Genomic DNA, 13699 nt, shown 5'->3' with positions numbered 1-13699 from the left:
GGGAAGAAGTCTTGTTAGAATGATGCACACATGTGTTCATAGTAAACAATGATAAGTTAATCACAATATTGGCACAAAATAAACTATACTTGATCCCCCAAATTAGACATGCAAAAAATTCATGTCTTGACATAATCATTTAATAATTTTTAATCAAAATTAATATATGCCCTTAGATAGACCACATGGGATTCCACATTTCTGGATGAACTGGACAATACACAAGTAAAGACAAGAATAGAATTTCCAAATAAATTAGTAACATTACAAAAAGCATAACAATAAGAAAAGTTTGTAACAAATTAGATCATGCAGAAAACCATTCTAAAAACTTACAATCACTTATAGACATGCATATCCTCTTTTGAGTTGCAAAGTGCCCACTTGGTGTAATCATGCTACAAGGGAGGTGAACAAAAACATTGTAATTAATGCATCAATTTATTACGAATTATTGTGAATTCAAAAAACTTGAAAAGGAATCAACTATTATTAAATTACTTTCATCAAAAACTAAATTTCATGTACAAAGATATCACATTTCATAGGAGAAGATAAGAAAGATCCCTGATGCCTGGAGGCTTATATGGGTACTCGAGTGGAAATTCAAGTTTGCCATAATATACTCCTCACGATCAAATGTAAAGTGAACCATGTATGATGTAAGGAATATGATAAATGCTAAATATCTTTGCTAAATAATGTTCAATATTTAGGGCTATAAATGTCTACAATTAGGCCAAGCAACAAGAGAGTATAAGCCATCTAAAGTAATCCCACAAAAAAAAGTGCATGAACAATATACAAGTGCATGTGCTTAGGAAAATACTAATTATGATACAAAAATAGAGAAATTTGAGAAGAAAAGAACCCATGTGTCAATCCCACATTATATTCCCAAAACTATATTATACATATAATAGTAAACCAACATATAAAATTACACCACCATGTCTATGTTTTAGTTCATTAGGATATTGATTGCATCATTCAGCCATACATACAACATGATACACTCATTTAATCACATGTAGGGAAAATATTTCCATATCAAGGAGAAAATATGAACATGAAGGAATCATAAAAAAATAATGAAAGAATGAATCATCTTTTACTCACCAATATAGGCAAGGGAGGAACAAACATAGCTATTGAAACAACCACCCCAATGATCCCAACAAAAAATTCTCATCCCGTGCCATGAAATTTAACGTAATTTTCTACGAATGTCAAGAATTTTATTTAGGTTGGAATTTAAGTTTCTATTTACTATGGTATTGTTCTCCTTAAGTTGTTTATGTTTCCTATTTGTAATTTTTTTATCATATTCACCAATGTTCTTTGTCATCAATAGTATCATTTGATCATGTACTTGCAATATTTATAATGGGTCAAACTTCATTCAGCTGAAAGCATGAGTAACCATTATTAGCTATCTATTTCATTTCTCTTACCACTAAATTATATACCATTCCCATTAGATCTAGATATGTTAGAGGTTGGAAATGATAATATGACCAGATATCTCCATTGTTGGTTCATAATGGCCTTTGGAGGTTTTGTATAGGAGGCAATGTACTATAATTTTGTTTAAGCAATGAATTTTAAGAATATGATCTAGGTGAGTTGAACGGTAACTTTACTAGGAGCAGTCATATAATAGAGAAGAAAAACTTGCAGAAGGTGATTGAATGAGCCAAACCAATGGTTCAAGGATGTGTGTGAGTCCTAATAATAATTAATATCCTATTGGAAGATGAAACACTTGTAATATTTATTGCAAAATGCTAATTGTATCTATCTCACCATATCTACCTCCATAATTGACTAAATAACCCACTTGATCACCTCCACACTATCAACCAATTCCAGGACCCATGCCAAAACCATGGAAATTACATCCATATTTGGCATGTATCTATGTTTGTCATCAGCAAACTCCCTTCCAATAAATTCTATCAGCACATAGAAAAATTCTCTATCCCTAAAATTGAACAACCACTTCAATTGTTGGACCAAAACTAGTCTAGAAAAAAGGCACCTTGCTGCCTACAAGACAAAAATGTAAGTGTCACTTCCATCACCACCACTATAACTAATAACAAACAAACACCATAGTAGGGAAACAGGAACACCTCCCCTATTGGAAATATTCAAGACTATGCTAAGCTACTGAGAAGGGAGGGGTGAATTGGTAACTTTTAAAAACTTTACCAATTTTAATTCTTAATCCAATGAATCAATTAGCACTTAATTCATCGCATTTGGTCTAGTTGTATGCATGAGAAATTGAAAATATGAAAGCATCCATAACACTTGAACAAAAATATTTGGGGACCCACAAACCTTCCAAATAGAAAGTAAAACTAGGGTGGGGATGATACCCAAAAACTTTAGTATTGCAGCATAAAGTTGGCATGTTAAGGCTTACCTTGATCACTTCTGATGATCTACCCTGTTAAGAGAAAATAGGACTTCTAGGTCCACCTTCTGAGAGTATTTACAAACATACAGTGAAGTATGCACTCGGTAAAGAGATTTATAAATGACTATTAGGTCTACCTTGTTAGAGGATTTTGACTAGTTCACCTGTTAGGATGAAGCAATAGATCTTTGATTTGCAATTGAGTTTGCTGATAGAGATTCCTTAGTGTATTGATCACCTTTCTGTGATAGATATGTCTTTGCTACTCCTTATACTGGTATGACCTTTATAATTCTTTATCTACTGCATTCATAAATTGAACTTTTCACATCCACATTCAAATTACAATACATGTGCTCACATTCACATTCTTACTCTTGCACACACTCATTGGATATGATATAGTACATTACATATATGTAGCAATCCAAATTACAAAATTATAAAGTCAGCCATGACACAAGTTAACACAAATATTAAAAAGTTAGCCCATATGAAGATAGTCGAGTTTTGAAGACTGACTCGGTGAGGTTCTGATAATTGGCATCCACTATCACTACTTGACATCATAATGCTCTTGGTAGACATAGAAGCTCTGACTGTATTGATCATGTTCAAGTAGTCTTGAACTTGGTTTGCACAGGTGACTCAATAGATCTTATGCAACTCAAAAAATACTTAATCACTTGGTTAGCAAAAAGTAGCTCAGTTAATAATGGCTTTGCATCACTTGAATTGCAAACTCGGTAGACACTACAATACTTAGTAACCACTAATAAACTTGATGAATAATAAAATAAATTGTTTAAACTATCTAACTTCACACTAACTAAATCTACTCGATAACCACTAGGATGAGTCCACAAGACTTGGTAGCAATTGTAGAGCTCGATGGCTATTGAATTACATGGAAAACACTGGAACTATTTAATGTGCTTGATAGCTATATAGAATTTGAATAAGTGTGTGTCACTAATAATAAACTTGACTAATATGTCAACAATCTTCCCATTTGGCATTAGTGACAAAATCACTTATTAGCCCAAAATTGAATACCTTGTATTCATCACTACGTGATACTAGCTTGGTATATTTTTTGAAACTTTTCAAAATTGATCTTTGTAAGGTATATATAGAGTAGTTCTCCACCATAGCATATTTTTCCCCCATACTATGTGTTCGTCAATGTACATATAAATTTTCTCTTATATGCACATGACATTTCTTTAATTTTCTCTTATATCTCCCATATAATAACATATCTCCCCCGATAACTTTTCTCCCCATTTTTGACAATAATGCCAAACATTTATTCTAACATATTTACATAAGACACCAAAATGAGATAGGAATTATGAATGTACCTTGAGAGTAATTGTCAATGTTTTACCCCAATTTTCTTGCAAAACCTTGCATGTATGAATTGTAATTTGCACTTCTTCTAATAGTTCAATAATGCGGTCTACAATAGAGAAGTTGTTATCATGGATCAGTGTTTTTGAATATACAATGTGTTTCTTCATAGCATCCATGACTAGAAGTATCATATTTTGTATGTCAATCAATGTTGAGCAGATCCTTCCTTCTTCTCTTAACAATTCAGCTTGCAAGTCTGACAAAACTTTGATCTTCCTGAAATGTTCAAAGCTTGAACTAGGGTCAAGTTGTAGCTTCTGAGAACTTGCTTTAAGATCTATTTCAATTTTGGACAATTTGTCCTTTACTTCATTTGTATACTTAGTGACATCACATAGTTTCCCAAAAAGTGATGACACATTTGAACAAAATGCCTCAAGATTGACCAAAATTGTTTAAAGCTCAAAGCTATTTGTTGAGCAATGTGGTCAAGCACTTTATTGTTAAATTTATTTTTAGCCTTTTCAACCAGCTTTTCTTGACCTTTGGTGTCCTCATTGAATTTCTAGACTACCTCTCCTAGCTGAAACAAATTAGGTTGAGAAGATCAACCTCAATTTCTATTGCCTTGGTCAAGCTATTCTTGGCATCATCTGTTATCTTATACTCATTGTCTCTTTCCTATATTAATCTTTGTTATTTGGCCTTTTTCTATAGGAGTTCACCAAATATGTGCATTTTTTCTATAGAAATATTGTAGATATCTCATTTGGGAATTTTTGTTTCCTCATCCAAATCTATATCTTCCTCTATCTTCTTTCGTTTTCCCAGAAATTTTGTACTTGGTTGAATCTTAGGCTCAACTTTCCTTGAACTTATTGCTTTTGTACCTAGAACAAAAATAATAGTGGACATACTTGGACTTGCAGTAAAAAATAATACTATGCCCACTGATGGAATACTAACAGAGATGCTTGAAGAATCCAAAATTGATGAAATCAAAATTGTAGAATCCAAAACTAAAGTAGACAAAACTAGAGAGCATACCATGGATGTATTGAAAATTGAACAACTCAAAATTGGAGAAGTGAAGACTGAAGAACTCAACTCGATAGATGAAGAAGTAATCTGTAGCTTAGTTGATGAAGTGGAAGTCACTTCTGTCAATAATATGCTGTGTTGAGTTGGGGTAAAGACTAATTGGACATTTGATGTATTAGTGGTAGTCACAACCAAACTTGTTGAAGTTGTCTCCATGCTTGATGCAGTCAATGGTTTGCTTAGGGAGTGAGGAAGTGAGGAAATGATTACAATAGCTATCATGACTGGTTTAGTCTCCTCATTGTCTTTCTTTTCTTCTTCAGTAGCTTCTGGACCTTGATCCTCTTCATCTTCTTCATTATCAAAATAAGTCACATCTTCAACATTTTCCTCCTCATCTTTCTCCTTATCATCATCCTTTACTTAAATTTGGAATTCACTTGGTTTATGAGGATGATAAATATTTTTCAAGTGTTTGTAGCATTTCTAACAACATGCTCTATATCCTTAATCAAAAGTAAACAAGTATTAAACCTTAGGGTAAGCTTTTCTCCATTTTTATTTAAAGACTCTTTCACCTTAACATCTGATATGCTCGATAGTAACTATCTCAGGGTTCATGCATATATGACTTTGGCTATTTGCATAGAAAAATACCATCTTGGCTTTATTTTCTCTAGTAATTCACTAGAGACTTGAGAGGCGATTTGGTCTCATGAGTACTTCCACTTACCCATTTTTCTTAGTAGCAGTTCTTCAACTTGCTACTGCTCTACGTCTATCCTAGTCTCATACTTCAAAGATTTAAAGTTTGTTATTCCTACTCCTTCTTCCAATTGCTTCAACCTATCTTTGAATGTGGGTAGAGGTTTGCTGAATACAATGTCACTTCCTTTCTTCCATGACCTCCTTGTGAAGACTATAGTGCATGACTTTGTAGGCTTGGTGATGATCACCTTGTCCTTTTTCTTCAAAGGTTCTTCTTCTTTCTTAGATTCTTCCTTATCCTCTGCATGTTCCTCATCGTCACTTTTTCCCTCAATTAACAAGAGAGGTGCACTTGATTTCAGTTTGGCTATCCTTCTCTTCCCTTTGTTAATCGCCTATGGGAGCTTTATCTCTCACTCAATTCTTGCCTTAGCTTCTTCATAAGTACCAAAATAAGGGTCCTTAGGATCAATTGGTTCATTAACAAGGGCTTTAATGATATCCTTGGTCTCATCAATATTCACCTCATAGCTAGGAGGTTTGACCCACACAACTCTATGCTTAACTACATGGATATATACCTTGTCATAGTCCACCATGATGCACACATCATCCTTGTAGTCTTCAAAAAAATTCTTTGGTATCCTAAACCTATTTTTCATTTTCTCTTTGAACACATCGAAGTAGTTGTCCATAATACTAACATAGTTCTCTCCCATTTTTGCAATATATTCATTTATTTGGTAAAGTATAGGCACATCTTTCCTCTAGACTATAGTGCCTTTGGAAGGGAAGAACTTCTAAACATAAAAGAATAGTTAGGTTAATAATGAACCAAATTTGCATAGGTTGTTCTTGGATTTTCTAATACTTTCCATGTTTTTATTGAGTTTCCTCAATGATATCTCAGCAAGGTCATATGATAGGTTGTTCTTCACTACTTTATATGCCAAAACCATGGCTTCACATGATACACTATTAAGATGGCTTGAACTATATATCTTATGAGCAATAACATGAAATCCAAATTTTAGCTTTGCATCTATAACACTACTTATTTTCATACCTCTACCATCCCACTCGGCTAGGGTTTTCTTCTCCAACTCTTCCCAACCTAGTGTTTTAGTTCTTTTTGGCTTTAGCAAGCATATGGAGGATAGTGATTCAAAAAATCATTTTCTTTGTTATTAGAATTGGCTGCTTTAACCATAGTTGTATGTTATGCACCCATCTAAGGATATACCTAATCCATTTAATTTGAAAATCTTGGGGCATATGGGGAATATGTATTAATCCTTTTACTTCCAAATGTTGATGCTCAGGTTTTAGGATTCCATCAACACATAACTGAGCTAGGGCATCATCCATCTCTAGAGTACCAATTTCTTGAATTGCACATTTGAAATGAGTAAGAATGTCATTAATAAGAAGTACCTTGGGAGGGATTCAGGATTAAGCTTTGCTTGGGTATAGGGTTTTAGCAACCATAGGCATGAGCTTTAAATGTGGCACTTTCCATTCAATTCGTCAAACCAACATGTCAGAACCTTTCTTGACCTTTTTGCTGCTAGATGCCATTTTTGCTTGGTAGCTTGAGAGAACTTCAAAAAAATTTTGCAAGAAATTTTCTCAAGTTGCTTGATTGCACTAAAAATAGCTCTTCACAGTAGCACTTCAAAAATTCATGATAAGAAATGAATTCAATTCCATGGCTTTTGTTAAAACTTCACCATTAATGCTTGGTACAGAAGTAGATAAGTTGACATTATGTTGACAATCTATCATCCACTATATGATATCAATTACTCAGCGACATCTTCACAATTCAGTAACCATAAGTACCTTTGTTACTCCCAACCTTGCTCAGTAGATTCTATGACCTGACCTTACTCGGCACAAAAGGTAACTTGTTAATAACTAATACTAATCTAGCTTAGTGACCCCTTTATATCTTGTATACGGATTTGGATCTTTGTCACCTTTCAATTGGAACTGATTCGGATATCTTCTTGGATAGCTTGGTTCTAGTTCTTCCTTGAAAACTTATTTAGAAATGGTAGAGTCACCCAATTCTTGAGTGCCTTGACTTATTTTGTTCCTTTTCTCTAGACATATTGCAGCAATATGACCAACCTCATTACAATTGAAACATATGATAGGTAACTTACCTTCATACTTTCCTTTGCCTCTTTGAATTCTTGTAGCCAACAGTGCTTCAAGCTCTTCTACATCACCTTCATCTATATCACTATCACTAGAAACATATTTGACCTTTTTCTTTTTCTTCTCTTTAGGTTATTTTAGTGAAAATTTAGTTTTGAATGCAGATTCAACATTTTTAGTTTTGAAATTAACAAAAATTGAAATCTCAAAAGTAGTATGTCTACCCATCAATCCTTTAAAAGTTAGATCACTACCAAGAACACACCTTAATTATTGTATGGAAGAGACTGTAATGGCATAGATAGGTAGCAAGGTTCTGATATTTTGTTGATCATAGTCTCATCTTCAATAATACCATTTTCTCCTTTGATAGTATTAATAATTTCTTTGACTCTTACACAATATTCAACTATATTCTCACATTCTTGCATTTTCATGTCATCAAATTTACCTCTGAGAATCTCATACTTGGCTCTCATCACATTCTTATCTCCTCCATATATTTTTCCATTTAACAGTAACGAATTTGAAGATGAAGTAAACTAGAGTCCTTTAGGATTTTCTATGTAGATTTTAAATATATTTTTAAATATATATTTTTAATTGATTTGATTGAATTAATTTTTCTCCCAAGAAAATTGCTATGTTATCAAAAACCTGATTTTTAAAAAGTGACATTGTTTTTGACACACATAACTTTTTTTCTACAATAGATATCAATATAATTCTTTTGAATTTAGTTTTTTAACATCCATACCAAAATCGTAAAGGTGATTTGATGTCTTTATCATCAGTATTTCATATTTTATCAGAGTTTAAAGTTGACCTATCACTAATTTGGACATACATGGCTTTCGACACATGTAACTTATTATATATTTATCCAATTTCAAATTTTATTTTTTTGATTGAAAGAGGACTCAAATACAAAGACTGTAGTTATTTTTTAGAATTTTTATTCTCTTATTTACTATTTTTCCATGAGCGTTCAATATATAGGTTTATTTTTTATAATGAACCTCTATTCAATTAACGTAAAAAAATGTATACTGAAAAAATTCAAAATTTATCAAATCCATATTCATTAGAAAGCTCATTCTTAGTACTTGAGTCATGGAAAATGACATGTCTTTAGTGCTCCATTTGAACCTAGAAATTGAGCCTGGAAGCCATGAAAACAACTAAGAATGTTATAGGCTTTGTAAAAGCCATCTACTTTACTAGTTTCGATAGAAACTAACTTTCTATCAAAACTTTTTTAATACTTTCGATAGAAACTATTTTTAGTTAGTTTCTATCGAAACTAATAAGGCCAAGTTTTCATGTAAAAAATAGTTTCGATAGAAACTAAATAGTTTCTATAGAAACTATTTTTTAGTTTCTATCGAAACTATTTAGGATAATTTTTTTTTGCATAGTTAGTTTCGATTGAAACTGCCATCAAAAGTAGTTTCGATAGAAACTTTTATAGTTTCTATCAAAACTAGATGATTACATTCTATCGAAAGTTTTTCGGCAAAAAATCTGACTTTTGCGATTTTGGAGGAATTTCTTCCTCCAAAAAAGTGTAACCCACTATTGTGGGTTCACCCCATTATCTTATTGTGTTCTTTCTTCTTTTTTAGATCATCAATCGTAGGGGCTCTAGTAGGGTTGACATGCTTAGTGGTAAAGGTGGATTGTGCATAGTCTCCAAGTCCTCCTAGATGTAGCCTAATCAAACTTTTCCATGTAGGAAAGTTTTCCTTGTTAAGCTTGGGTACTGCCATTTTAGACATTTTGATCTTTTAGCTTCTAGTACCTTCAAATTATTTCCTTACAAGCTCCAAAGCTTTGATACCAATTGTTGGAATATTTATATTAACTAAGATGGAAGGTGAATTAGTTATCTAAGGTCCAAATTTCAAAAAAAATATTTTCAGCACTTCACAAATTCATATTCATATATCCATATCATACATGCATCCAACAAATCATCCAATACTTAAAACTAATTAGATCACTGTCATAGATCAAAATAACTTTCCATTAATGTAAACATGAAACATAATAGATTCAATAACACACTTGACACAAGGATTGGATGTGGAAATCAAATTTGGGAAAAACCACCAGTAACATGCTACTAATTCTCACTCTTTTGAAGTGATGCTATGTTAAAGGCCAACCTTGTTAAAGGTTAAAATACACACTATTAAATGTGGCCTAGCTAGAGGATTTCAGTCACCCTATTAAGAGTGACCCTTGTTAGAGGACTTTAGAATATTCTATTAGAATGTCACCCAGTTAAAGGATTTATAAATGACTATTAGGTCAACCTTAATCTAAAGGATTTATCCAAACTAATACAATTTTTAGAGAGTAGTAGTAGGACTTGATCTGATAACAAAATACAACTCACTTGTAGATAATAGATCTCTGGTTCAGTCCTCCATTCTTCTTGGCATTCATATTCTTCATATCAGATAGCTTTTTGACCCTTCAAACCTCCAACTCCTTAAGCCTTCTTCATTAGTATGCCATTTGCAGATTCATCCCCTTAGATCACCATATGAAGTAACACCCTAGACTTGTTGTCTTTCTTAGCTTCTTTGCATATAAAAATAGTTGCTTCTGGCCTTATATTCCCTTATAAAGAAAATTATGTTATTTTTTTGTTTAATTACAATCATCCATTTTAGGGTTAGGTATGATTCATTGAATCTAACCATATTTCTATTTTGTTCCTCCTCTAGAAACTTCCTTTCCAATCCTTATCGAATTTTCCTCAAAACTATTTATCTCAAATTTTGTGCTTCCAACTCATCAAGCTTATCTTCCACACACTTCACATAGTCCAATAAATCAACTTTGTTAGCTCAGATTTAACAAATCTTTGATGAAACTCTTTACATTGTCACCTGAAAATAAGTAACTTCTAATGCTCGGTACACACTGGATTGCTTGGCATTAACTGAACTTCACTAGAAACATATTGTCTATTTATTGTTAGTCAACACATACTAAATTTTCTCGGCATACACTATTTTTCTATTTTACTTGGCACCAACTTATTTTCTGCTCGGCTTGAACTAACATCACTCGATTCCTACTAATCACTCAATCAATCTTAGCAAAAATATTTTGTCTTTCTTCTTCTTCTAGACTGAGTTAGTGTATCCATCTATTGCATCCTTAAGTAGATAAATAATACATCATATTGTCAATGTCTTATCTGCTCTTAGTGCTCCTTTTATACACCATATAACTCAACCATTCTGTAGGTACTCTTGTTATCCTAGGTATCTTCTTCATATCTTCTTCATCAATCAAAAAAATGATAGCACACAAACCAAAGTAAGCAATTGTCTCACCAACAAGTAGCAGGTTTGACATCAATGAAAAAATAATGATTGTTCCACATTTTGCAACAATCTTCTTTTCAACAACAACAACAACATCATCATATTTTTGGATAAATTTGTACATTCCAATCAAATTATTTTGAGGAAATTTTTCTTGGATCCTATTGACTTAATCAAAGGGGCTAATCCAATGGATTTCTTAATTGTTACCTTGTCTGGCCACACTAGCAGTGGTAATTTAGAGTTCAATGCATTCTTATTTTCATCCAAGATTATTTTTATAATCTTTAAGATACTTTTATTTTTGGACTCAATCTATCAATTTCCCCAAGGGTGATATGGAGCAGAGTTAGCCCTTTTTATTCCATATTTGTCACATAATTGGGCATCATCATCTAATATGAAGCACGTAGAATTATCAAAGACAATTTCTTTTAGACATCCAAGCCTAGAAATGGCGTTGTTCAAGAGGAAATCATTTACCACATTTCTAATGGACCTCTTAGTAAGAATGACTTCTACCCACTTTGTAAAATAGTTTGTAGCTACTAAGATCCAAGCATGTACACCACTAGATTTTTTTTCTATCTCACCTATAAAATCAACACCACATTGTTGAAAAGGTGCATGCACCTTCATTTTCTTCAAACATAGATTTCTAGAAAATTTCAACTTACCTACAAACCTTTGACAGGGATCATACTTCCCTACCAGCTCATGAGCATCTCTAAACAAATTAGTCCACCAAAACCTAGCCCATATCACATTATGGGTTGTAGTCTTATCCATGTAATGGCTTCCACAAACATCACTATGCATTTCATTCAAGATCCTGATTGGATTCTTAGTCTACACATTTCAAGATTACTTCTATATTTCTTCGCCATAACTTTCCATCCACAATAATATATTTAATGTCTTCAATGCTCATTTCTCATTATCATTCATTTTTTATGGAGCACTCACATATTAAAGATAATGTATAACATCTTTGTACCAGTCACAAGAATCTATATCACAAATATATGGTCTATGTTCATCATCCATTACATTTATCTTGTTTGCATCTAAATTTGATTGTTCCATTAGTTTTGCCAAACCCTAACCGTTGACCAACTTATTAATTTGAATATCAACATTAAATTCCTAAATTCCATTAATCTACCTACATCTCCTTCCACACACTTCTTGCTAAGAGAAAATATTCTTAATTGCACCACTTGGGACAAAAGTTGTTACTATTGCACCTATCAGATAGCACCTAAAAGCCTTTATTTATTTCACTAAAGTAGATTCTTTCTTCTTATTTATATCATACATAAATTTTGCATCTTAGAGGGATTTACTAGAGAAAGTTATTGGTTGCTCAAAACTCTCCTTGTTTTTTTGGACTAATACTGCAACAACTATATGGAATGAAGAAAAAGAAAAAATATGCATAGGCTTATTAGAGTTAGGAGTTCCTAGCACTGGTGTATTTTTAATTACCTCTTTAATATTTTGAAATGAAAATGTGGGTTCCCCATCAAACTTAATCTTTACCCCTCTTTTGAGTATTTTTATACTAGTCTACTTATTTCTACAAAGTTAGTTATAAACTTTATCAAAAAACTCACCTATCCAAAGAATGATTGAATTCCCTTCACAATTTTGGGCTTGGGAATTTTATCTATTGTAGCTACCCTTTGATGGTCTATCCTAACCCCTTCCTTGGATACTATGTGGCCTAAAAGTTTACCTTTAGTCACCCCAAATGCATATTTACTTTGATTAGGGGAAATTCCATACTCCAAAGCCTTTACAAATATTTTTTCAAGATTCCTACAATGGTCATCTTCCCTTTTAGAGTATGCAATGAGATCATCATGGTACACCACCATGAATCTATCTATTAAATATACAAAAGCTACATCTATAGCTCTTTGAAATGTGGCTCCAACATTGATAAGACTAAAAGAAATCCTCACATAGACATAGGTTCCCCATGGTGTAGTAAAAGCACTGGGGTGAGCCCACAATAGTGGGTTACAATTATTTGCCTTAACTAACACTGAACTCTAAATTTTCAAGAAAACTTTCACTTTCAAATGCAAATTCCCATTTAACGGTTAGGAATTTGAAGATCAAGTAAGCTAGAGTCTTTAGGATTTTGTGTCTAGATTCCAAATATATTTATTTTAATTTTTAAAAAATTTAATTGATTGAATTTTCTTTTCTCCTACAAAAATTGGTATGATATCAATAACCTAATTTTTAAAGAGTGACACTATTTTTGACAAACATAACTTTTTTTCTACAATAGATATCAATGTGATTCTTTAAAATTTAGTTTGCTAACATCCATACCTAAACCATAGAGTTTGTCTTATATCTTCATTGTTAGTATTTCATATTTTATTGTAGTTTAAAGTTGGCATAACACTAATTTAGACATATGTGGCTTTTGACACATGTAACTTATTATATATTTACCCAATTTCAAAAAAAAAAAAATTGATTGAAAGGTGACTCAAATATGGAGACCGTACTTACTTTTCAAAATTTTATTTTTTTATTTACTATTTTTCCATGAGCACCGAATATCTCAGTTTATTTTTTATAATAAACCTATATTCAATTCATGTTAAAAAATATATACTTAAAAATTTTGAAAAGAACCAAA

The sequence above is a fragment of the Cupressus sempervirens genome, chromosome 5 (genome assembly GCF_028749045.1).
Source record: "Cupressus sempervirens isolate cs-2001-9-10 chromosome 5, ASM2874904v1, whole genome shotgun sequence".
Classification (NCBI taxonomy): domain Eukaryota; kingdom Viridiplantae; phylum Streptophyta; class Pinopsida; order Cupressales; family Cupressaceae; genus Cupressus; species Cupressus sempervirens.
This window is presented reverse-complemented; position numbering follows the sequence as displayed.